Source organism: Arachis stenosperma, chromosome 6 (assembly GCF_014773155.1).
Source record: "Arachis stenosperma cultivar V10309 chromosome 6, arast.V10309.gnm1.PFL2, whole genome shotgun sequence".
Lineage (NCBI taxonomy): Eukaryota > Viridiplantae > Streptophyta > Magnoliopsida > Fabales > Fabaceae > Arachis > Arachis stenosperma.
The window spans coordinates 81,699,946-81,723,476 of NC_080382.1; the positions used below are offsets into that span (position 1 = coordinate 81,699,946).

The 23,531-nt window shown below is 38.4% G+C and overlaps 1 non-coding gene across 1 annotated transcript; it reads left to right on the forward strand.

Annotated features, from left to right (window-relative positions):
* The first annotated feature begins 17,937 nt into the window (after window positions 1-17,937).
* On the forward strand, window positions 17,938-18,041 carry LOC130937182 (small nucleolar RNA R71). Its single transcript, XR_009068411.1, has one exon. It is a non-coding gene; the product is annotated as a small nucleolar RNA R71 (small nucleolar RNA).
* Window positions 18,042-23,531: the final 5,490 nt, after the last annotated feature.

The window sequence follows — 23,531 nt, forward strand, 5'->3', positions numbered from 1 at the left end:
AGGTCCGACCTCGTCCCAAGGCCCACGCCTGAGGTCGGACCTCGGACAATAAAGCTAAGAAGGCCCATCAAAAGGAACGCAGCCCAAAACCTAAAGGCCGAAAAGGCCTAGGAAAGGCGGTTCCACAAAGATAGAGGTAAAACTCCCAAAAGATAAGATAAGATAAGAATATCTTATCCAGGGAAGATCACGACCAACTACTATAAATACACTGGAGCACCCAGGTATGGCATTCATTCCACATTCTACACATATCTGCTTGGACCCATGCTAACTTAAGCATCGGAGTGTCATTGCAGGTACAACCACCAACCGCCAACACATCAAGCTCGGGTCCCTGACCCCCACCTCGGGCATCTCCAGACGACCGAGCTACACGTTTCAGGTAACCCCCGGAACAAAAACTAAGGAAAACATCCCTAAAAGTAGCTTGAACTTACTAAAAACTACCTAAAAACAATGCCAAAAAGCGTATAAATTATCCGCTCATCAAAGAGCTTAAGAACATTGTTGGTCCTTCAAGAAGAAGACGCCACAATCTGCTTTTCGGTTTTTTTTTTATGTTTATCTATGTTTTGTGTCTCTACTTCATGATCATTAGTAGTTAGTAACTATGTCTTAAAGTTATGAATAATTCCATGAATCCTTCATCTCTCTTAAATGAAAAATATTTTAATTCAAAAGGATAAGAAGTACATGAATTTCGAATTTATCCTTGAATTTAGTTTAATTATATTGATGTGGTGACAATACTTTTTGTTTTCTGAATGAATGCTTGAACAGTGCATAATTTTGATCTTGTTGTTTATGAATGTTAAAACGGTTGGCTCTTGAAAGAATGATGAACAAAGAGAAATGTTATTGATGATCCGAAAAATCATGAAATTGATTCTAGACGCAAGAAAAAGTAGTGAAAAAGAAAGCTTGCGAAAAAAAAAAATTGGCGAAAAAAAATAGAAAGAAAAAGAAAAAGCAAGCAGAAAAAGCCAATAGCCCTTAAAACCAAAAGGCAAGGGTAAAAAGGATCCAAGGCTTTGAGCATCAATGGATAGGAGGGCCCAAGGAAATAAAATCCAGGCCTAAGCGGCTAAATCAAGCTGTCCCTAACCATGTGCTTGTGGCATGCAGGTCCAAGTGAAAAGCTTGAGACTGAGTGGTTAAAGTCGTGATCCAAAGCAAAAGAGTGTGCTTAAGAGCTCTGGACACCTCTAACTGGGGACTTTAGCAAAACTGAGTCACAAACTGAAAGGGTTCACCCAGTTATGTGTCTGTGGCATTTATGTATCCGGTGGTAATACTGGAAAACAAAATGCTTAGGGCCACGACCAAGACTCATAAGTAGCTGTGTTCAAGAATCAACATGCTTAACTGGGAAAGTCAATAACACTATCCAAAATTCTAAGTTCCTAAGAGAAGTCAATCATTCTATACTTCAAAGGAAAAAGTGAGATGCCAAAACTATTCAAAAGCAAAAAGCTACAAGTCCCGCTCATCTAAATAGAATTAATATTCATTGATACTTTGAAATTCACAGTATATTCTCTTCTTTTTATCCTAATTGATTTTCAGTTGCTTGGGGACAAGCAACAATTTAAGTTTGGTGTTATGATGAGCGGATAATTTATACGCTTTTTGGCATTGTTTTTAGGTAGTTTTTAGTAAGTTCAAGGTACTTTTAGGGATGTTTTCATTAGTTTTTATGATAAATTCACATTTCTGGACTTTACTATGAGTTTGTGTGTTTTTCTGTGATTTCAGGTAATTTCTGGCTGAAATTGAGGGACTTGAGCAAAACTCTGAAAAAGGCTGACAAAAAGGACTGCTGATGCTGTTGGAATCTGACCTCCCTGCACTCGAAATGGATTTTCTGGAGCTACAGAACTCCAAATGGCGCGCTCTCAACAGCATTAGAAAGTAGACATCCAGAGCTTTCCAGCAATATATAATAGTCCATACTTAATTCGGAAATTGACGACGTAACTTGGCGTTGAATGCCAAGTACATGCTGCTGTCTGGAGTTAAACGCCAAAAACACGTCATGATCCGGAGTTGAACGCCCAAAACACGTTATAACTTGGAGTTCAACTCCAAGAGAAGCCTCAGCTCGTGGATAGATCAAGCTCAGCCCAAGCATACACCAAGTGGGCCCCAGAAGTGGATTTATGCATCAATTACTTACTCATGTAAACCCTAGTAGCTAGTCTAGTATAAATAGGATAAGTTACTATTGTATTAAGAGGTCTTATCTTTTGACAGTTTAATCTCTTGACTGTTTAGTCTTTGATCATTCGGTCTTTTGATCATTCAGGGGGCTGGCCATTCGGCCATGCCTGAACCTTTCACTTATGTATTTTTAACGGTGGAGTTTCTGCACACCATAGATTAAGGGTGTGGAGCTCTGCTGTACTTCAAGTTTCAATACAATTACTATTACTTTCTATTCAATTCTCTTTTATTCTTATTCCAAGATATACGTTGCACAACACTTTGATGAATGTGATGATCCGTGACACTCATCATCATTCTCACCTATGAACGCGCGTGATTGACAACCACTTCCGTTCTACCTTAGGCCGGGCGCATATCTCTTAGATTCCCCAACAGAATCTTTGTGGTATAAGCTAGATAGAAGGCGGCATTCATGGGGATCCGGAAAGTCTAACCTTGTCTGTGGTATTCCGAGTAGGATTCCGGTATTGAATGACTGTGACGAGCTTCAAACTCCTGAAGGATGGGCGTGATGACAAACACAAAAGAATCAAGGGATTCTATTCCAACCTGATTGAGAACCGACAGATGATTAGCTGTGCTGTGACAGAGCATTTGGACCATTTTCACTGAGAGGATGGGATGTAGCCATCAACAAGGGTGATGCCTCCAGACGATTAGCCGTGCAGTGACAGCGCATAGGACCATTTTCCCGAGAGGATTAAAAGTAGCCATTGATGATGGTGATGCCCTACATACAGCTTGCCATGGAAAGGAGTAAGAGGATTAGATGAAAGCAATAAGAAAGTAGAGATTCGAACGGATTCTAGCATCTCCACACGCCTATCTGAAATTCCCACTATTGATTTTCATAAGTATTTTTATCCCTTTTTATTTTCTATTTATTATTAATTATTCAAAAATCCATAAACCAATATAATTTGCCTAACTGAGATTTACAAGGTGACTATAGCTTGCTTTATACCAATAATCTCTGTGGGATCGACCCTTACTCACGTAAGGTATTACTTGGATGACCCGGTACACTTGCTGGTTAAGTTGAACGGAGTTGTGGAAAGAAAGTGCTGAGTTAGTTTTTAGGCACATGCCAAAGAGCCATTATTGTTGATCACAATTTCGTCCACCAGTTTTCTAGTTATTTTTTGTTATAATTTATTAAGTTTTATTATATTTTAGTACAAAAATCTTCTTTGGATTCTACTTTGAGTTGTTTTAGTGTTTTCATCAGGTGAAATTCGGAGCAATTTGGTAGAGTTTTGAGTAAAAAAGAGAAGAGTTGGAGCTACCCCTTTGGGCACTAAACCCCAAGGTGGCATTTAGCACTAGCAAGCCCAACAAAAAGCAACGTTTTTACCCCTTTATCTGAGCTAAACGCCCATCTAGCATTTAGCGCTAGGCAAGCTAACCCGAATCCACCCTCATGGAGCATCTCTTGTTGGATTTAGCTTTTATTACTTATCTTATCTTTTATTTTGTAAATTTTATTTACAAATAATATCTTTTAGTTTTTGGATTTAATATTTTATTTTATTTTCAAATCAAATTAGTTTAGACATAAAAGGAAAAAGATTCACCCTTTAGAAGGCACCAGATCTTTTCTCTTCCGCACTTTTCAGAACCCTTGTTTTCTCTATAAGTCATGAGCCATTTAGCCTCTTTGGTTAAGGTTAGGAGCTTTGTTTATTTATGGATTAAGACTATCATTTTTCTATTTTAATTAATGTACTGATTCATTTTCAAGGATTACTTTTGTTCTTAATTTTATGAATCTGGGTGGAACGGGAGTATGACCCTTAATCTAGATGTGTTCTTGTGACCCTCGGGAGAGGTCTCTCACTTGGACACAGCTTGAAAGTAAATTCCTCCTAAATTTCTAATTACTTGATCTAATCTGGATACGTGATATATAATCCATTTAGCTTTGGGTAATTAGGATTGTTGTAGCCATAAACTAGATTTGAACTTAACCCTCTAATCAGAATTGAGTGACCAAGGGATCGGTGGTTAATGAATATTAGAGGAGACTAAATCACTAAGGAATTAGGGTTTAGTCAATTACAGTTTTCCATTAAATGAATCTTGCATGGTTAAAATAGTTGGTAAGAAAACTTAATCCGAAAAAGTAAACATCTCCGAGTCCTTAACTATCTTCTCTCACTGTTTTCACACCAAACTCATTATTTGCTTTCTTTACTCGTTATTCATCATTTAATGCTTTTGAAACCCATAAAACCCACTTTCCATTCACTTGACTAAGCCAATCAGTTGACCATTATTGCTCATTTTTCAGTCTTCATGGGATCGACCCTCACTCACCTGAGGTATTACTTGCACGACCCGGTGAACTTGGCGGTTCAGTTGTGGATATTCTCAAATTCCGCACTAATACTCCTCACTCTATTTTCTTTTTTTCTTTTCCCGGGATCGAGCAAAAGTTTTATGTTTGGTGTGGCCTCGCCACTTGTTCTTTGATTCTTATATATGGCACTAAAAAGAGAAGAGCCCTCTTCAAGAAAGAGAAAAAAGAAGGCCCCTCAAACCAGTCCGTTTGATGCCAGTCGGTTGAGTTCCAAAAAGCACGAAGAGCACTTCTTTGAGACCACTAGGAAGAAGAATGTTATTTCGGAATCGTGGTTTGATTTCAAGCCGGATGAGTATCCAAAAATTCAGGAGGAGATCCAAAGAAGAGGCTGGGGGATATTATTTGACCCGTAGACTAAAGTGGCCAGTTGAAAGTCCAGGAATTCTATGCCAATGCATGGGTAACATATAAGCACGTGTAGTGTGTCAATCCAAGTCCAAAGAACTACTGCACCATGATCAAAGGGACAATTCTAGATTTCAATCCGAGCAGTGTAAGGGAGGCATTCCAACCGCTGCCTGCAAGGAATGATGACCACTCCTATTCTAAAAGGAAGAGTGGCAATTGGAGGCATGACCAGATTTTTATAGACATATGCCTTCTAGGAGCCCAGTAGAGGCTGAATTCAAAAGGGCAGCCTTATCAGCTAGGGCGGCATGATCTAAAGCCAATGGTCTGACATTGGTTGGTGTTTATTGATGACTTGCATCATCTATGTCTTTCTCTTATCTAAAAGGACCATAAAAGGAGTGAAATCTCATTCAACCAATGTAATTTCATGAACTAAATGATGAATATTATGGTATATTACTTTGAAATGAGTTTTGTTGAATTTCAGGTGAAACGAGCAACAATAGGAGAAGGAAGCAAGAAAGAGAAGCTAGGCATGTGAGTTGGGCGTGCCACTTGAAGCAAACACCAACAAATTAAGTGGGTGTGGCATGCTAGCTAAGGGGTGTAGCACGCCAGTTATCAAGACCAGAGAATAGTCCATTAAGCTTACTATGGGTGTGGCACGCCAGAGGCAAGCGTGGCATGCTAACTATGCATTCCAGGGAGCATTCTTGAAGACTCACTATGGGCGTGGCACGCCAGAGCCAGGCGTGGCACACCAACTGTATAATCCAAAGAGAGCAACATCTCCTAATCCCAATGAATTTCCCATATTCTTATCTTCTCTATTCTTTATAGCTTTTCTTTAATTTCTATTATTACCCATTCCCCATTTACAATTCAGTCGTTTATGTTCCAGCACTTTACATTCTGCTCACATACTTTCTGCACTTTATTGCTTTCCTTTACTTTTAAGTCATTTACATTTCTGCTATTTAGAATTCTGCACTCATCAATTTCTATTGATTAGCTTAACGAAAATCACTCATTAACTATAGTTGCTCAATCAATCAATCTCTGTGGGATTCAACCTCACTCAAAGTGAGTTATTACTTGGCGATAATTTGGTGCGCTTGCCAAAGAACAGATTTATTATATAGTGAGTGAAATCCGGTCATCATTTATCCAACGCTCCATTATTCAACTAGTAACTGCTCTAAGGTTACCGTGGACCGGGCAGTGATGATCTACTGCATTATGCTTAGGAATGAGGTGGAGGTGGAGCTCACGATTCCACAAGAGATATATAGCATTGCCTCCAATGCGTCTGCACATGCTAAGCTGGCCTTCTACATCTCATCCACCACCTTTGTGATGCCACGAGAGTGCGCCTAGAGAACAACCTCCTCATCCCTATAGAGGGGCCGATCTCTTGGAGGACCATGGAGTATGCGTGAGAGTATGTACAGGCCCCTAGAGAAGAGCCAGCAGTAGAAGGAGAGCCAGTTTCCCCTCCTTAGCAGGAGCAGCACATGATGCCTCAAGCATACTATTTTGCACCACAAGAGTATTGGCATCAGCTGACTTCCTCTATTGAGCAGCATTACTCGGCGTTTAGTGCCACAAGCCTCGTTCTTCATGCCAGGATTCTGTAAAGCTAGCGCTAAACACCATGACTCGGCTTTTAGCACCAAGTACCTCGTAAAGTGTACCATGGTTCTGTGAAAGTGGCGCTAAATGCCACTACTTGGCGTTTATTGCTAGGCGTCCAGAAAGCTTAAAAATCAATTCTGTTTGATGGCACTAATCGCATCAACAGCTCTCTCAAAAAGCTCATTTTAGTTTTTAATTTAACTTTTAAATTAAAACATATAATTTTTAGGGTTTAGAATTTAAATTTTTTAAAAATTAGGATTAGATATAAAAGGAGAAAAGATTCACCCCTTCGGACTCTCTTCTCATTTTCTTCTTCATTCCGCACTTTTACAATTTTTACTCAAGGTTTTTCTCTGAGCCATGAGCAACTAAACCTCCACTGTAAAGGTTAGGAGCTCTGTTTATTTTAATGGATTAATACTATTGTCATTCTATTATTAATCAATGCATTGATTTACATTCAAGGATTGATTTCGTTTTTCATCCTAAGAATTATAGTATATTGGTAGATAACTCTTTTTCTATTTGAATTTTGTTGAATCCTGGAAAAGTTTTATCACTGGAATTACAGCTTGAAATCTATTTCTCACAACTCTCTAATTATCTGAATTTAACAGGATATGTGATATATAATTGTCTCATCTTTTGGTACTTAGGGTTTGTGTGGCACATAAACTAAAATTGGACTTAACCTTCTAATTTAAATTGAGTGACAAAGAAATTAGCGGTTGATTGGGTTAGAAGAGATTAAATTACTAAGGAATTAGGATTTAATCAGCTAAGGTTTACTATGAATAGGATCTTTGCATGATTCAAGCAGTTGATAAAAATTGTTAATCCGAAAATCTAAACATCTCCAAAGCCTTAACTATTTTCTCATCCTACTTTTACCAACCATTAACTGTTTACTTTCTTGCATCCTTTGATTTACTGTGTTAGACTATTTGAACTTGAAACCACTCAATTTAGCTTGTCTAACTAGCCTAATCACTCAACTATTGTTGCTTAGTCCATTAATCCTCGTGGTATTGACACTCACTCACCTGACTTATTACTTGGAATGACCCGGTGCACTTGCTGGTTAGTTTGTGGTTGTAAAAATCTGTGCCAGCAAGCCATGCAACATAGATGGCGTAAAACATCCTGGAAAGGAGCAGGGAGGGCGTGCCATGCCTTGGAAGAAGAAGCAGAGGGCGTGCAACGCTATACATAGGGCTTGTAACACCCTACACGCAAGTTGGAGATAGCGTGCCACGCATGGAAGCAGGCGTGTAACGCCTTGAAGACAAGCAAGCCCCTAGGAGAAAATTCATAAATGCTGTCAATTCTGACCTCTTCATACTCAAGTAATCATAACATGAGCTAGAGAGGTCCAAATGAAACATATGTCTGTAGCGGACGTTTAGTTTGGGCCACGAACGACCTTCACCTTTCAGCTCGTAAAATTAGTAAAAATGGGCATGGCGTATAACACCCAAAATGGGCGTGTAACGCCTTTAAAGTGTGCCCAGAGACTGCGTTACACACCCAGATAACAAGTGGCATACCTTAACACTTAGTGCCACACCCAATAGCCCAAGTGTAATGCCCACACACCCAGTTACATGCCAAAAGGCTGTGTTACATGCCCAAGCACCCAATTACACGCCCGGAGACTCAATTATACACGTCTAGACCTAAAGTGTAATGCTAAGGCTTCAATTTTACACATCCAAGATCCCAAATTACATGCCAAGCAAGCGCATTCTCCCCTAGAAGATGTAATTTTGATCATTGTATTAGAAGATTCTATTAGGATTTTATTTGATTTAGTTTTTGTTTAAGATTTGAATAATTATTATTAGTTATCTTATTCTTCATAAAAGATAATATTTAGTTTTTGAATTTGAATTTGAATTATTAGGTAAACCTAAGGTTAAAATAAGTGAACATTGTTCACAAGGAAGGTGATGCGGATTTTGGAATACCCACAAACTAACCGGTAAGTGCACCGGGTCGTCCAAGAAATACCTCAGGTAAGTGAGGGTCGATCCCACGAGGACTGAGGAACTGAGCAACAACGGTCAGCTGATTGGCTTGGTCAAGTAGTCAGAATAGTTGATTTGGTGTGTTTCCAAATGCATTAAATAGTAGAACAAGAATAAAGGAAGCAAATAATGGGTTTAGTGTGAAAACAGTGAGAGGAAACAGTTAAGGTATCGGAGATGTTTACTTTTTTCGGATTACAGATGAGAGACTTTTATGTTGGTAAAGAATTTCTCAATGAAATCTCGTTGCAAGTATAGTTCTAAATCAACAAACAATCTTCCTCAACAAAAAATTTGGTGGTCACAAGTAACAAACCCTAATAAAAATAATAACCGAAGTATTTAAACCTCGGGTCATCTCCCTAAGAATTACAATAACATGTTTTATTATTGGCTATGAATTGTAAATAGCAAAAGAAATAAACTAACAACTAAAAAAGCTCTTGGCAAGGAATGAGAACTAGAAGTCCTATCCTCATTATCATCATCAATTGTGACAAGAATTGTCCCTTGCTCCCACTTAGTTAACCTCTAACTATGAAGAAAAGTCAAGTTGATATCAATTTGAGATCACAAGTCCTAGTCAGATCATAGTCAAAGACTAGTTTTAGTGGCATTCAAGTCAACTAGCAACTTCCAATTATCAATCAACAAAAGAGTTTGATAACTCAAGAGTCTCCAATTACTGAACCTAAGCCAAGAGGAAAAAAATCTAACTCATAACTAAAAGAGACATTTAATCAAACACATGGAGGGCAATAAAAGGAAACATCATAATTTGCAAGAATTAAAGGAAGCTATAACTACAAAAGCAAGAAATCAACAATAGAAATTAGGGCAAACATTTAAAGACATGGAAATCATAAATTTCATTAAAAAGAAATAAAGATCTACATAAAAGTTCATAAACTAAAAATTAACAAAATAAAGGAACTACAAGAAGATTCAAATTCTAGAACAAGTAAAGATAAAAGGAAAATTAAAATAAAAGAAGAAGTAGATCTAGATCTAAAAGGAAAATAAAACTAAGAATCCTAATCTAGAGAGAGTAGAGAACCTCTCTCTCTAGAATGCTACATCGCTCTCTAAAACTAAGTGTGTGAATGATCCCCCCCTTTGACCCTTCTTCAATTTTGCATGTAATAGGCTCAGAAAATGGGTTGGCTTTGGGCCTGGGAAGCTCAGAAATCCCCCCTAGCATTTTCACTTTAATGAGGTCACGTGCGAGCATCGACGCATACGCGTGGGTCACACGTACGCATTGTTGGGAAATTTTCCATCCACGCGTACGCGTCGCCATGCGACTTCATCTTCCACGCGTGAGCGTCGGCGTATGCACTCCAAATCCTTGTTTTTGCATGAATTCTCCACTTTGCATGCTTTTCTCTTCACTCCTTTGATCTATTCCTAGCCTTTTTCAACCTGAATTCACTAACAAACACATAAAGGCATCTAGTGGAATCAAAGATGGATTAAAATTAGCAATTTAAGGGCCTAAAAAACATGTTTTCACTTTCATGCACAAATTGGGAGAAAATCATGAAACCATGCCACTTTATTAAATAAATGTGAAAAAATGCGATAAAATCAAAGCACAAGATAAGCTATAAAATTGGGATTTATCAAACCTCCCCACACTTAAACCAAGCATGTCCTCATGCTAGAATCAAGAAAGAAACAAAGGGTATCAACATTTATTCAATGTAAACTAATTAAATGCAACCTATCTAAATGAATGCGACTACTTGGTCAAAATAAATCAATTCCCAAGAGAACATATATAAGCGCAAGGGCTAAAGGTATTAACAACCTTGTCAAACCACAATTGAATTGAGTGATTAGAGATTTTTACAAACTTGCAAGAAAAGTGATGATTCTAGGTGAAAACATGTAATTGAGCAATCGACCCCTCACCGGATGTGTATCTGCTCTAATTACTCGAGTGTATAGGGTTGATTCACTCAATTCTCCCCTAATCATGCTTTCCAAGATTTGTTTTTCATTTAACAATCAACAATTATTTCATGCATACACACAATTATCATGAGGTCTTTCCACAAGGTTGTAATGGGGCTAGGGTCAAAGTAGGATGCATAAGGTCAAGTGAGCTGGAAATTGAATCTTTGATTAACTTAAACTTTCCACCTAACCTATGACAACCTATACAATTTAAAAGCTAACCTAACTACCCATTCTTCACTTTTCACATACTCATGCATTCTCTTTTGACACAATCCATATGCATTGATTTTTATTGAGCTTCACTTTGGGGCGTTTTGTCCCCTTTTATTTCTTTCTTTTTTCTTTTCTTTTTTCTATATTTTTTTCTCTTTTTTTTCTTTATACATTTTCTTCTTTTGTTTTTCTCATATATTTTTTTTCAAACTAAAATATATACAAGGATGTCAATGCATATGGTTTACACTTTTATCATGTTTTGAGAGAAGTCTACCTCCACAACACTTTCGAATTCACCGAGAGAAGGTTTTTCAAGTTCAAAGGATTCTTCATCACTAAGATTTGATGCTTGATTTTCATTGCCAAGAGAACTCAATTCGTGCTCTATCCCGTCCAATTCTTCATATGGGATATGCCTTGGAGTTTGTGCACATTCCTCCTTAATATCAAATTCAATCTTCTTGGAGGGATTTTCCTCAACTCTAGGTTCCCATGGCGTTTTCGCATCTCCTCAGTCTTTAACCATTCCTTCCTTTTCTTCAACAATCATAGCTTCCTCTAATTGTTCCAACACAAAGCAACATTCCTCATTATCCACCGGAATTTCCAATCTCTCCCTCATGCTATGTTCTTCATTAGATTCTCCACATGTACCCATAGGAGTTCCTTGGATGTCCAAACGTTGGGAAGTGGTACACAGAATCGTGATTCTCACACTTCTCTCACAACTTCGCGGAGCTGACCAGCAAGTGCACTGGATCGTCCAAGTAATACCTTACCTGAGTAACGGTCGGTCCCACATAGATTGTCAGCATGAAGTAAGCTATGGTCATCTTGTAAATCTCAGTCAGGAAGATTCAAATGGTTATGAGATTTTGATGATTAAAAGAGAAATAAAACATAGATTAGGATAGAGATACTTATGCAATTCATTGGTGGGAATTTCAGATAAGCGTATGGAGATGCTTTGTTCCTCCTGAATCTTTGCTTTCCTACTGCCTTCATCCAGTCATGCGTACTACTTTCCATGGCAAGCTGTATGTGGGGGGATCACCGTTGTCAATGGCTACCGTCCGTACTCTCAGTGAAAATGGTCCGACTACGAGTTACATAGGGCTAATCATCTGTCGGTTCCCGATCGTGTCAGAATAAGATCCATTGATCCTTTTGCACACTGTCACTGCGCCCAACAGTCGCGAGTTTGAAGCTCGTCATAGTCATCCCATCCCAGATCCTACTCAGAATACCACAAGCAAGGTTTAGACTTTTTGGATCTCAAGAATGTTGCCAATTGATTCTAGCTTATACCACGAAGACTCTGATCTCACGGAATGGAAGGCTCTGTTGTCAGGGGAGGCAACCATGAGTCGTGGACCAGGAGGCCAAGAGATACAAACTCAAGCCATTGCATGTAAAACGGAAGTGGTTGTCAGGCATACGTTCATAAGGGAGAATGATGATAAGTGTCATGGATCATCACATTCATCAAGTTGAAGTGCGAGTGAATATCTTAGAACAAGAATAAGCTTGAATTGAATAGAAAACAGTAGTAATTGCATTAATTCATGAGGAACAGCAGAGCTCCACACCTTAATCTATGAGGTGTAGAAACTCCACCGTGGAAAATACATAAGTGATAATGGTGTTCATTGGTTTTGGCCCCAGAGGGTAAACCAGAATAACCAAGATGAAGATATAATAGTAAAAAGTTCTATTTATAATGAACTAGTAACCTAGGGTTTACATAAATAAGTAAATGATGCAGAAATCCACTTCCAAGGCCTACTTGGTGTGTGCTTGGGCTGAGCATTGAAGCTTTCACGTGCATAGGCTTTTCTTGGAGTTAAATACCAGCTATGGTGCCAGTTTGGGCGTTTAACTCCAGCTTTTATGCCAGTTCTGGCGTTTAACGCCAGAAAAGGGTCTCTGACCGGCGTTTTGACGCCAGTTTGGGCCATCAAATCTCGGGCAAAGTATGGACTATTATACATTTCTGGAAAGTCCAAGATGTCTACTTTCTAACAAAATTAAGAGCGCGAAAATTGGAATTCTGTAACGCCAGAAAATCAATTTCGAGTGCAGGGAGGTCAGAATCCAACAACATCTACAGTTCTTTTTCAGCCTCTGAATAAGATTTTTGCTCAGATCCCTCAATTTCAGCCAGAAAATACCTGAAATCCCAAAAAAAAACACACAAACTCATAGTAATGTCCAGAAATGTGATTTTTGCATAAAAACTAATAATTATATACTAAAAACTAACTAAATTATACTAAAAAATACCTAAAAACAATGCCAAAAAGCATATAAATTATCAGCTCATCACAACACCAAACTTAAATTGTTGCTTGTCCCCAAGCAACTGAAAACAAAATAGAATAAAAAGAAGAGAATATACAATGAATCTCACAATATCAATGAAACTTAGTCCCAATTAGATGAGCGGGGCTAGTAGCTTTTTGCTTCTGAACAGTTTTGGCATCTCACTTTATCCTTTGAAATTCAGAATGATTGGCATCTATAGGAACTCAGAATTTAGATAGTGTTATTGATTCTCCTAGTTCAGTATGTTGATTCTTGAACACAGCTACTTTATGAGTCTTGGCCGTGACCCTAAGCATCTTGTTTTCCAGTATTACCACCAGATACATAAATGCCACAGATACATAATTGGGTGAACCTTTTCAGATTGTGACTCAGATTTGCTAAAGCCCCCAGTTAGAGGTGTCCAGAGTTCTTAAGCACACTTTTTCTACTTTGGATCATGACTTTAACCACTCAGTCTCAAGCTTTTCACTTGGACCTTTATGACTACATGGTTAAGGGACAGCTTGATTTAGCCGATTAGGCCAGGATTTTATCCCTTTGGGCCCTCCTATCCATTAATGCTAAAAGCCTTGGATCCTCTTTACCCTTGCCTTTTGGTTTAAAGGGCTATTGGCTTTTTCTGCTTGCTTTTTCTTTTTCTTTCTTTTTATTTTTTGCCATTTTTTTCTTTCTTCTTTTTTATTTTTTTTTGCAACCTTTGTTATTCACTGCTTTTTCTTGCTTCAAGAATCAATTTCATGATTTTTCAGATTATCAATTACATTTCTCTTTGTTCATCATTCTTTCAAGAGCCAACAATTTTAACATTTATAAACTTCACTATCAAAAATATGCACTGTTCAAGCATTCATTCAACAAACAAAAAGTATTGCCATCACATCAAAATAATAAAACTAATTTCAAGATAAAATTTAAAAGTCAAGTACTTCTTGTTCTTTTATAATTAGGCACATTTTTCATTTAAGAAAAGTGAAGAATTCATGGAATTATTCATAGTTTTAAGACATAGATACTAGACACTAACGATCTTGTAATGAAGACACAAACTTAGATAACACATAAAGCATAAAAATTGAAAAATAGAAAAATAAGAACAAGGAAATCAAAGAACGGGTCCACCTTAGTGATGGCGGCTAGTTCTTCCTCTTGAAGATCCAATGGAACGCCTGAGCTCCTCTATGTCTCTTCCTTGCCTTTGTTGCTCTTCCCTCATGGCTATTTGATCCTCTCTAATTTCATGGAGAATAATGGAGTGCTCTTGGTGCTCCACCCTTAGTTGCTCCATGTTGGAACTCAAATCTCCCAAAGAGGTGTTGAGTTGCTCCCAATAGTTGTGTGGATGAAAATGCATCCCTTGAGGTATCTCAGGGATTTCTTGATGAGGGACTTCCTCATGCTCTTGTTGAGGTCCATGAGTGGGCTCTCTATCCTCTTTTTAGTGATGGGCTTGTCTTCTTTAATGAGGATGTCTTCCTTTATGACTATTCCAGCTAAATTGCATAGGTGAAAGATGAGATGAGAGAAGGCTAACCTTGCTAAAATGGAGGTTTTGCCAGCCACTTTGTAGAGTTCTAAAGATATGACCTCATGAACTTCTACTTCCTCTCCAATCATGATTCTATGGATCATGATAGCTCGATCTATAGTCACTTCGGATCGGTTGCTAGTAGGAATGATGGAGCGTTGGATGAACTCCAACCATCCTCTAGCCACGGGTTTAAGGTCATACCTTCACAATTGAACCGGCTTGCCTTTGGAGTCTCTTTTCCACTAAGCTACTTCTACACATATGTCTATGAGGACTTGGTCCAACCTTTGATCAAAGTTGACCCTTCTAGTATAGGGGCGTGCATCTCCTTGCATCATTGGCAAGTTGAGTGCCAACCTTACATTTTTCGGACTAAAATCTAAGTATTTCCCCCGAACCATTGCAAGCCAATTCTTTGGGTTTGGGTTCACACTTTGATCATGGTTCTTAGTGATCCATGCATTAGCATAGATCTCTTGAACCATTAAAATTCTGACTTGTTGAATGGGGTTGGTGAGAACTTCCCAACCTCTTCTTCGAATTTCATGTCGGATCTCTGGATACTCATTCCTTTTGAGCATGAAAGGGACCTCAGGGATCACCTTCTTTTTGGCCACAACTTCATAGAAGTGGTCTTAATAGACCTTTGAGATGAATCTCTCCATCTTCCATGACTCGGAGGTGGAAGCTTTTGCCTTCCCTTTCCTCTTTCTAGAGGTTTCTCCAGCCTTAGGTGCCATAAATGGTTATGGAAACACAAAAAGCATGGCTTTTTCCACACCAAACTTAAAAAGTTTGCTCGTCCTCGAGCAAAAGAAGAAAGAAAGGAGGATAAGAAGAAAAAATGGAGGAGATGGAGAGTGGTGAGTGGTTCGGCCAAGGGGGGAAAAGTGTATATGAGGTGTGAAAATGAAGGAGTGATGAGGGGTTTACATAGGAGTAGAAGAGAGGGGTGTCCATGTGTGAGGGTTGGGTTTGGGAGGAAAAGTTTTTGAATTTTGAATGGTGGGGTAAGTGGGGTATTTGGGGAAGAGTGGATGGAGGTGATTGGCGAAGGGTAATGGGAAAGAGAAATGGAGGTGATTGGTGTGGGGTATTTGGGGAAGGGTGTTATCAGAATGTGTGTAGAAGAGAGAGAGTGAGTTGAGGTAGGTGGGGATCCTATGGAGTCCACAGATCCTGAGGTGTCAAGGATTTCTCATCCCTGCACCATTCTGGCATATAAACGCCCTCTAAGTGCTAATATTGACATTAGAAGCCAGGTTGCTGCCCATTTCTAGCGTTTAACGCCAGCTTTTCTTCCCTTTCTGGCGTTTAACGCCAGCTTGGTGCCCTTTTCTGGCGTTAAACGCCAGTCTGGTGCCCTTTTTTGGTGTTAAACACCCAGAATGGTGCCAGACTGGGCGTTTAGAGCCCATTATGCTACCCTTACTGGCGTTTAAACGCCAGTAAGCTCCTCCTCCAGGTGTGCTATTTTTAATGCTGTTTTTGAGTTTGCTTTGATTTTTGCAGTTGTTTTTGTGACTCCCCATGATCATCAACCTAAAGAAAACATAAAATAATAATGGAAAATGAAAATTTAACATGGATAAATAAAAATTGGTTGCCTCCCAATAGCGCTTCTTTAATGTCAACAGCTTGACAGTGAGCTCTCATGGAGCTTCATAGATGTTTAGAGCATGGTTGGGGCCTCCCAACACCAAACTTAGAGTTTGAATGTGGGGGCTCTGTTTGACTCTGTATTGAGAGAAGCTTTTCATGCTTCTGCTCCATGTGTACAGAAGGAGATCCTTGAGCCTTAAACACAAAGTAGTCTTCATTCTCTTGAAGGACCAACTTTTCTCTGTCAACAACAATCACAGCTTTTGCTGTGGCTAGAAAAGGTCTACCAAGGATGATGGATTCATCCTTATTCTTTCCAGTGTCCAGGATTATGAAGTCAGCAGGGATGTAAAGGCCCTCAACCTTCACTAAAACATCCTCTACAAGTCCATAAGCATGTTTCATGGATTTTTCTGCCATCTTTAGTGAGATTCTTGCAGCTTGCACCTCAAAGATTCCCAATTTCTCTATTACAGAGAGTGGCATGAGGTTTATGCCTGATCCCAGGTCACACAAAGCCTTCTCAAAGGTTATGGTGCCTATGGTATAGGGTATTAAGAATTTTTCAGGATCCAGTTTCTTCTGAGGTAAGGTCTGCCTAATCAAGTTATTCAGTTCATTGGTGCGCAAGGGGGGTTCATCCTCCCAAGTCTCATTACCAAATAACTTGGCATTCAGCTTCATGATTGCTGCAAGGTACTTAGCAACTTGCTGTTCAGTAACATCTTCATCCTCTTCAGAGGAAGAATACTCATCAGAGCTCATGAATGGCAGAAGTATGTTCAATGGAATCTCTATGATCTCTGTGTGAGCCTCAGATTCCTTTGGTTCCTCAATAGGGAACTCCTTTTTGTCCAGAAGACGTCCCATGAGGTCTTCCTCACTGGGATTCACGTCCGCCTCCTCCTCTGTACATTCGGCCACTTTGATTATGTTGATGGCCTTGCACTCTCTTTTTGGGTTCTCTTCGGTATTGCTTGGGAGAGTACTAGGAGGAGTTTCAGTAACTCCATTACTCAGCAGACCCACTTGTGCCTCCAGATTTCTGATAGAGGACCGTGCCTCATTCATGAAACTGAGAGTGGTCTTAGATAGATCAGAGACCATGTTTGCTAAGCTAGAGAGGCTTTGCTCAGAATTCTCTGTCTGTTGCTGAGAAGATGATGGGAAAGGTTTGCTATGCCAAACTGTTTCTCCTACCATTATTGTTATTGAAGCCTTGTTGAGGCTTTTGTTGATCCTTCCATGAGAAATTTTTGTGATTCCTCCATGAAGAATTGTAGGTGTTTCCATAGGGTTCTGCCATGTAATTCACCTCTTCCATTGCAGGATTCTTAGGGTCGTAAGCTTCTCCTTCAGAGGAGGTTTCTTTAGCACTGCCAGATGCAGCTTACAATCCAGTCAGATTCAGAGAAATTATATTGACTTGCTGAGTTAATATTTTGTTCTGAGCCAATATGGCATTCAGAGTATCAATCTCAAGAACTCATTTCTTCTGAGTTGTCCTGTTGTTCACAGGATTTCTTTCAGAAGTGTACATGAACTGGTTATTTGCAACCATTTCAATGAGTTCTTGGGCTTCTGCAGACATTTTCTTTAGATAAATAGATCTACCTGTAGAATGGTCTAATGACATCTTGGATAACTCAGACAGACCATTATAGAAGATACCTATGATGCTCCATTCTGAGAGCATGTCAGAAGGACACCTTCTGATCAATTGCTTGTATCTTTCCCAAGCTTCATAGAGGGATTCACCTTCCTTCTGTTTGAAGGTTTGAACTTCTATTCTAAGCTTACTCATCTTTTGAGGTGGAAAGAATTTAGCTAAGAAGGCATTGACCAGCTTTTCCCAAGAGTTCAGGCTGTCTCTAGGTTGTGAGTTCAACCATATACTAGCTCTGTCTCTTACAGCAAAAGGGAAAAGCACCTTCCTTGCATTGTTGGCATTGTTGTTATTTTCGGCTGCCATGTCTTCCTCTTCTTCGAAGATTTCTGTCAGGTCCTCTCCAGAGAGTTGTGCTTTAGCTTCTCTTAACTTCCTCTTCAGAGTCCTTTCAGGTTCAGGATCAGCTCCAACAGGAATGCCTTTATCTTTGTTCTTACTCATATGAAAGACAAGAAAACAAAGAAAGTATGGAATCCTCTATGTCACGGTATAGAGATTCCTTGATGTGTCAGAGGAAAAGAAGAATACAAGGATGAGGTAGATAAAGAAGAATTCGAACTTATTAGAGAGAGAGGGGGTCCGAATTATCAAAGGAGGATAAATGTTAGTGATTAAATAGAAAGAGATGGGAGAGAGAAGAAATTTGAATATTAAAATTAGAATAATTAGTTAATTAAAAAGATTTTTGAAAAAGTGGTCAGTGATTTTCGAAAATTGAAAGTGGAAAAGTGGTTGGGTGGTTTTGAAAAAGATAAGAAATAGTAATTAGTTGAAAAAATTTGAAAATAATTTTGAAAAGATGAGAAGTTAGAAAAAGATTTTGAAATCAAAATTTGAAAAAGATTTGATTGAAAAAGATATGATTTGAAAAAATATATGATTGAAAAGATTTGATTGAAAATCAATAAAATAAAAAAAGATTTGATTTTTAAAATTGATGACTTGACTAACAAGAAATTAAAAGATATGATTCTAAAATTCAAATATTGAACCTTTCTTAACAAGAAAGTAACAAACATGAAATTTTTGAATCACAACATTAATTGTTAGCAAGGATTTTCGAAAATATTAAAAGAAAAATGAAAAAGATTTGATTTTGAAAAGATATGATTGATAAGAGATGGTATGAAAAAGATAAGATTTTGAAAAACTAGTTTTAAAACTTGAAAAATTGAAAAAGATTTGAATTGAAAACAAAATTACCTCCCTAGTGTTATACTGGCATTAGACGCCCAGAATGGTATCCATTCTGATGTTTAGCGCCCACCTGTCTACCTCCTTGGGCGTTAAACGCCCAGCCAGGTACCCTGGCTGGCGTTTAAACGCCAGAATTCCTTCTTTACTGGGCGTTTTGAACGCCCAGCTTTTTCTCTATGATTCCTCAGCTGTATGTTCTGAATTTTCAATTCTCTGTATTATTGACTTGAAAAGACATAGTTTTGAAAATTTTTTGAATTTTTAATGAGGAGAAAGAAAAGCAACAAAATAAAATTAATCATGAAAAATTCGAATCAAACAGATAATGCATGCAAGAACACTTTGAATGTCAAGATGAACACAAAGAACACTTTGAAGATCATGATGAACATCAAGAACATATTTTTGAAAATTTTTAAGAAAAGAAAGATATACAAGACATCAAACTTAGAAATGTTCATACTAGAGACACTAACACGTTGAGAATGCACATGAAAAACTACAAAAGACACAAAACAAGAGAATTTAAAGATCAGACAAAGAAAATCATCAAGAACGACTTGAAGATCAATGAAGAACACAATGCATGTATTTTCGAAAAATGCAAGAAAAATAGAAACATGCAATTGACACCAAACTTGAAATTTGACACTAGACTCAAACAAGAAACACAAATTATTTTTGATTTTATGGTTTTATTAAATTTTTTTGTGATTTTTCGAAAATATTTTGAAAAAGAAAATAAGAAACTCAAAATTTTTAATAAGAATTCCAGGAATCGTGCAATGTTTGTCTAAAGCTTCAGTCTAAAAAGATTAGACATGGTTAACCAAGTTTCAGCAGGACATTACATACAATAGCCAAATTGATGGGAATCAACTGGCTCCTGTGATGATAAAAGCATCATCTGAAACTCTAGAATTCATTCTTAAAAATTCTGAAAAACAAAATAAAAAGAAAAATTACCTAATCTAAGCAACAGGATGAACCGTCAGTTGTCCAAACTCGAACAATCCCCGGCAATGGCGCCAAAAACTTGGTACACAGAATCGTGATTCTGACACTTCTCTCACAACTCCGCGCAGCTAACCAGCCATGCATTGGGTCATCCAAGTAATACCTTACGTGAGTAAGGGTTGATCCCACAGAGATTGTCGGCTTGAAGTAAGCTATGGTCATCTTCTAAATCTCAGTCTAGTGGATTCAAATGGTTATGAGGTTTTGATGATTAAAAGAGAAATAAAACATAGATTAGGATAGAGATACTTATGCAATTCATTTGTGGGAATTTCAGATAAGCGTATGGAGATGCTTTGTTCCTCCTGAATCTCTGCTTTCCTACTACCTTCATCCAGTCATGCGTACTCCTTTCCATGGCAAGCTGTATGTTGGGGGATCACCGTTGTCAATGGCCACCGTCCGTCCTCTCAGTGAAAATGGTTCGGCTACGGGTTACGTAGGGCTAACCATCTGTCGGTTCTCAATCATGTCGGAATAAGATCCATTGATCCTTTTGCGCACTGTCACTGCACCCAACAGTCACAAGTTTGAAGTTCGTCACAGTCATCCCATCCCAGATCCTACTCGGAATACCACAGACAAGGTTTAGACTTTTCGGATCTCAAGAATGCTGCCAATTGATTCTAGCTTATACCACGAAGACTCTGATCTCACGGAATGGAAGGCTCTGTTGTCAGGAGAGGCAACCATGCGTCGTGGACCAGGAGGTGCGAGTGAATATCTTAGAATAAGAATAAGCTTGAATTGAATAGAAAACAGTAGTAATTGCATTAATACATGAGGAATAGCAGAGCTCCACACCTTAATATATGAGGTGTAGAAACTCCACCGTTGAATATACATAAGTGATAATGGTGTTCATTGGTTTCGGCCCCAGAGGGGGAACCAGAATAACCAAGATGAAAATACAATAGTAAAAAGTTCTATTTATAATGAACTAGTAACCTAGGGTTTACAGAAATAAGTAAATGACGCAGAAATCCACTTCCAAGGCTCACTTGGTGTGTGCTTGGGCTAAGCATTGAAGCTTCCACATGCATAGGTGGTGCACGAAATAGTGATCATCAACAATGGCTCCAATGACTTGGTAGCTCTCACACGTGAATTACACTTAGTCACAACTCTGCACAACTAACCAGCAAGTGCACTGGGTCGTCCAAGTAATACCTTACGTGAGTAAGGGTCGATCCTACGGAGATTGTTGGTATGAAGCAAGCTATGGTCATCTTGTAAATCCCAGTCAGGCGGATTTAAATGGATTAAGAGATTATTGGTTTAAATAAAAATAATAAAATAAATAGAAAATAAAGATAGAGTTACTCATGTAATTCAATGGTGGGAATTTCAGACAAGTGTTTGGAGATGCTTGTCCCTGTTGAATCTCTGCTTTCCTACTGCTTTCATCCAATCCTTCTTCTCCTTTCCGTGGCAAGCTGTATGTAGGGCATCACCGTTGTCAATGGCTACATCCCATCCTCTCAGTGAAAATGGTTCAAATGCTCTGTCACAGCACGGCTAATCATCTGTCGGTTCTCAATCAGGTTGGAATAGAATCTCGTGATTCTTTTGCATTTGTCATCACGCCCAGCAATCGCGATTTTGAAGCTCGTCATAGTCATTCAATCCCAGAATCCTACTCGAAATACCACAGACAAGGTTTAGACTTTTCGGATTCTCATGAATGCCGCCATCAATTCTAGCTTATACCACAAAGATTCTGATTAAGGAATCCAAGAGATATGCGCCCGGCTGATGGAATGCAGAAGCTGGTGAATTAAAAATTTATTTAAATGGTTACGTTGAAAGTATAGTTCTTAACTCACCGAAAATCTGCCTATCAATTTAGAAATATGTCACAGAAAGTTTAAATTAAAATTACTGGGAGTTTTAAGTCCCAGGTCGTCTCCCAACGAGTTGCAGAAAAGTGTGCTTTTTTATTAATCAGATATTCCAAAAAGTTGAGCTAAGTAAATTGGGATTTAAATTGAGGAATTTTAAATAATAAAAATAAAAGCCTTGACTGGGAATTGATTGGTTAGAATCTCTATCATTGATGGAATGATTTTTAAGATTGATTTATAATTAATGGTTACTCTATTTGGTTATCCTTTACTAGGTAAGGGAAAGTCAAACAAGTTGGAATGCCAGATCTATTCACAAGTTACAACCCACTTAGTTCAAAGGGATTGGCGTTGGTGACAGGATAGCAATCCAACAATTAACGCAACTACAAATTTTTTCCTTCAATCCTTCCAACTCAAAAGTTCCTTTTAATCAATTCCCCATCAAGTAATGAAACTACTCACGCATCGTAAATAAAGAATCCATGGCACATGAAAGGGAATTAAAAGAAGACATGATTATTGGAATTGAAATTAAATTAAAAAGAAATAATCCTTGCATTAATTAATCACAAAAGTATCTGAATGACAAAATTGAACATAACAAAGAACATGGAAGAATAAAACCAAGTTAAGAGAACAAACTAGAATGATGAAGTCTTGATGAGGGAATAACTCTTCTCAATGTTCCAATGCTAAGACGAATTGAAAATTAAAATTCTAGAAAACTCGGGAGAAAAACCTAAGAGAGTGAAAAACTAGATCTAAACTCCTGAATGAATGTGTCCCTGTTGTTTCTGCATATTCTCTGACTCTAGTCTGCTGTTTCGGGCCAAAAATTGGGCCGAAATAGGGTCCAAAATCACTGGTTTCGGATTCTGCAGATTATGCAAATCGCGCATGTCACGCGATCGCGTTGTCCATGCGGACGCGTCGCTTGCGCTTTTCCTCTTGACACGTTCGCGTCGTCCACGCTACCGCGTTGCTTGTGCTTTCCAATCTGCGCGGCTGCGCAAGCCATGCGGCCGCGTCACTACGATTTGCGCTCCTTCGCGCGGTCGCGTGAGCCATGCGACCGCGTCACTTTTCGCTGGTTATCTCCTCAAATTCTTGTGTTCCTTCCATTTTTGCTAGCTTCCTCTCCAATCTCCGTCTCATTCATGCCCTATAAAGCCTGAAACACTTGACACACAGATTACGGCATCGAATGGAATAAAGGAGAATTAAAATTAAATAATTAAAGTCTCTAGGAAGCAATTTTCAAACATGTACTAAATTCAGGAAGGAAATCCAAATGCATGCTAAGTTGATGAATAAGTGGGTAAGGATCACGACAAAACCACACAATTAAACACAATATAAACTATAAAATAGTGGTTTATCAACCTCCCCACATTTAAACATTAGCATGTCCTCATGCTAAATTGAAGGAGACAAGGAAATAAGTATGAACATGCAGAAACTCATGAAATGCAATGCAATCCTACATATATAAATAAATGCAACTATATGATTATTGTCCACTTGATCAAAAGTAAATAAGCCCTTCAAAACAATTACA